This window comes from Schistocerca nitens, chromosome 4 (genome assembly GCF_023898315.1).
Source record: "Schistocerca nitens isolate TAMUIC-IGC-003100 chromosome 4, iqSchNite1.1, whole genome shotgun sequence".
Taxonomy (NCBI): Eukaryota; Metazoa; Arthropoda; class Insecta; order Orthoptera; family Acrididae; genus Schistocerca; species Schistocerca nitens.
Window position 1 is genome coordinate 580,877,097 of NC_064617.1, and position 3,774 is coordinate 580,880,870.

Here is a 3,774-nt window from a genome sequence, read left to right on the forward strand (position 1 = left end):
GAATACTACACCGAGAACATTGGTGAATCAATCACGGGAAGGCATTCGACGAAAACAAAGTGCGGTTTGCTTCATTACATTGATCAACAGATATTGTTTCGGTATTGACGGTGAACTGTAAAAGTTAAACAATATACCTAAGATACTGAACCTATGCTATATTTGCCACAAATATTACTCCCGCGTCATTCGTTAATATTAAAATGTTTTTTTCTGTTCTCGAAACCAGCTCAAAGCGGATTTTTAGTATGCAGGTTGTGTGGAGGTCTATAGGTAAAGATTCAGAATAACGCCTGCTGCTGTGGCTGCCGACATCGAGAATATGTTGCCTGCGACACCATCTAGGAAGTAAGTAACATCCAACCGACGGCTAAGTGCCGTGTGCGCCCTTACTTAGTTTATCAAATCCTTACGAATGAGTCACAAAATTTAACAGACTGCATATTCAAAACTGTAACTCAGGTTCCATTATAGAACATACCTTCGTCTGCAACTTCTGTTTTGAGAATTCTTGACCTCTGAGGAAATTTGTGGTTTACTGTACTATTCTAGTAGTAGTATAAATACATGTACTGCATATGGGTCCTAACTCTCCGAGTTAGGAGTCGATGTTCTGGCGATGTTACTTCTCCAGGGTGGGGGATTACGGAAGTTTATTAATTTTTAGTAGCTGAATGCCTATACAGTAAGCTGAGCCCGCAGACACATAACCTCGGTTGTAAACCAGGAGACTGTTGTAGGACCATTCCTTCTCACAATATATATAAATGGCCTAGTGGATGACGGAAGTTCGTTGAGGCTTTCCCGGATGATGCAGTCACATACAGAGATACTGCGACGCTAGATAACTGTAGCGAAACGCAGGAATACCCACAGAGGCTCGACGTATCGTGCAGATAGTGGTTCTTAACATAAACAGATGTAAAGTATGCGAATACATAGAGAAAAAGAACTTTTACGAAGTGACGACAATAGCAAGAAGCAGTTACTTCACTAAAATGTCTAGGAGAATAATATGGAGCGATTCTAAATGGAAAGACCACATAAGATTAATCACAAGTTGGACAGATGCCAGACTGAAATTCATTGGAATAATCTTCAGGGTATTTAATCCATCAACGAAGGAAGTAGCTTACAAAATACTCTTTAGACCAACACTTGAATACTGCTCATCAGTATCGGCTTTGTATCAGACAGGATGGAGGAAATACAGGAGATTCAAAGAAGAGTACCACGTTTCGTTACAGGTTCACTTAGTAAGAGCGAAAGCGTCATGGAGATGGTAGCAGACGCTTCAAGAGAGGCGTTTAGCATCACATTATGGTCAGCTGTTTAAGTTGCGAAGGGTATATCTTGCGACAATACCAATAAGGTAAAACTAGAGAGATGCGAGACAATACGAAGGCTTATCGGCAATCGTTCTTCCCGTGAAACATACGCGAATGGAACAGGAAAAGATGGAGATGAGAGTGAAATGATAATTAAATGAACACCCTAGCTGCAAGCAGGCGTTGATGTACTTCATTGGGGACATGAAAATGTGTGCCCCGACCGGGACTCGAACCCGGGATCTCCTGCTTACATGGCAGACGCTCTATCCATCTGAGCCACCGCGGGCACAGAGGACAGTGCGTCTGCTGGGACTTATCCCTTGCACGCTCCCCGTGAGATCCACATTCCTAACATGTCCACAACACTACATTCGTAGTGCGCCTAATAGATGTTTGCCCATCATACTCATTACTCGTGGCAGATTAATCTACCAAGTCCCGCACGAGTTCGGGCATAGCGTGTGCGTTCGCACAAGAAGGTCAAAGGCCGGGAACCCATATTTTTAACTATATATGACGGTAGTATCTGTTCCCGAAAGAACAGTTGCCGTGGATGACCATGCAGCTTTGCTAGAAATGAAATGATAATTAAATGAACATCATAGCTGCAAGCAGGCGTTGATGTACTTCATTGGGGACATGTTGAAAATGTGTGCCCCGACCGGGAATCGAACCCGGGATCTCCTGCTTACATGGCAGACGCTCTATCTCATCTGGAGATGAGAGTGGTACGGAAAGTACCCTCCGTTACACACCGTCATGTAGATTTTGGTGTATAAATGTAGGTTTGGATGTAGATGTAGAGTGTGTGGAGACCCCTGTGCGTGACAGAAACACGCGATGAAGACAATCGTTTGAAGCGGAGGGAGGGTGGCCACCAAAGACTAGTGAAAGCAAGGGCTGGATAGAAAAAACAGCTGTGCTGTGCGAGACGCGTGAAAAGGGCCAGCCCAGGTGTCGTCTAGAAGGGAACACGTTGTTCGTTCGCGCGGAATCGTATAATCTCACAAAAAAGCGTAAACTAATGGACACAAATCGATTACTTAATCGACTGCATTCGTAATATTCGCCAGTTAGTTCACAATGCAGTCCACAGAGCATTATGCGACATAAAGAAAAGTGCTCCCGACTCTCGGCCGGTGATAATTTGTTGTAAATAAAGTCCGATTACCTAGAATAAATAGGATACGATGAGAGCCAATTCACTCTCACAATTATACCATAAGTTTAAACCTCAAATCAGCGCTCTTACTGAGGTAGCTTCATTACTTTTTCTTTCGCGATTACTTTGTAATTGTAAGTTATACAGTTTTGATACTGGAAACAAAAACAAAGTTAGGAGGTAACCATATTTCCATCTATTAATCATTGCCCTAGCTGATATGTATAGTATGTTGGTGAGCCTTATATGTCATTGCCACGCACCGTTTCCCTCAAACTGTACATAACTGATTTAAAACCCGAAATAGAAAGACAAATCAAATCAAAATAAATTAATCTCTGCCAGTAAATGAAATATGGTTCGGTACCAGTAAAAGCCACTATGCAGATTGTGTCTTTAGGCTGTGCGGTTACAATAGAGACTGTTTTTAGCGAGCTGTGTGTGGCCTGCTACTGCTGGCAGACAAATTCGCCGAAATACACACACCGCTAAGATAACATCTGAGAGTGTCAAGTGGAAACCGACATATTTAGGCCACCTTTGAAGATTGTGAGACACGCCATCACGGTCAGGCTGCGTAAGACAAAATGCTTATCGAGCTATAAAAACACCTACCATTCGCTAAACCAGACAACTGAGAGGTGGTATTAAGGAACACAGCTGTTGATACAAAGGTCCACCCTTATTGGCCAATATTTGAATGTAGACAGAGGGAGAGAGAGAGAGTAGGACACTGTTTTGGAGCACCAAGTATTACGAATTTCGTAACTTTCAACCTCCTGCGATGAGAGGAGGGGGGAGGGGAGGATGATCGCCTATTAAGGCGCAACTCGCAATGTTTATGACGCGGTCAGTCGAAATTACGTGACACCAGAGAGACACAGAGAACCGAATCATCCCCTTCTGAAACACACTGCAGAAACTTACTTCAACGAAGCGTTATCGGGAAATACTTGACAGCCAGCCAGCACCACCTTTGGAACATTTCACTTCTATATGAAGATTTTATCCGAAAGAACATATACCATCGGTGACCATGCAGCTTGTTAGAATGAAATTACAGTGAAATGCATACAGGCGTTGATTTAAGTCAACGGGGGCAGTTGAAAATGTGTGCCCCGACAGGGACTCCAACATGTCTGAAAGAACATATACCATCTTCATATAGTTATAGTTAAGGCTCAACGGCCATTTGACCATCTTCTTCTGTGCGGATGCACAAATAGTGCCTGAACTCTTACGGGAATCGGCAGCAATCCGCGAGCGATGATTATCATGGGC

General features: G+C 43.3%; 1 non-coding gene across 1 annotated transcript; it reads right to left on the bottom strand.

Moving 5' to 3' along the window:
• Positions 1–1,543: 1,543 nt before the first annotated feature.
• Trnat-ugu (transfer RNA threonine (anticodon UGU)) lies at positions 1,544–1,618 on the bottom strand. The gene has a single exon. It is a non-coding gene; the product is annotated as a tRNA-Thr (tRNA).
• Positions 1,619–3,774: the final 2,156 nt, after the last annotated feature.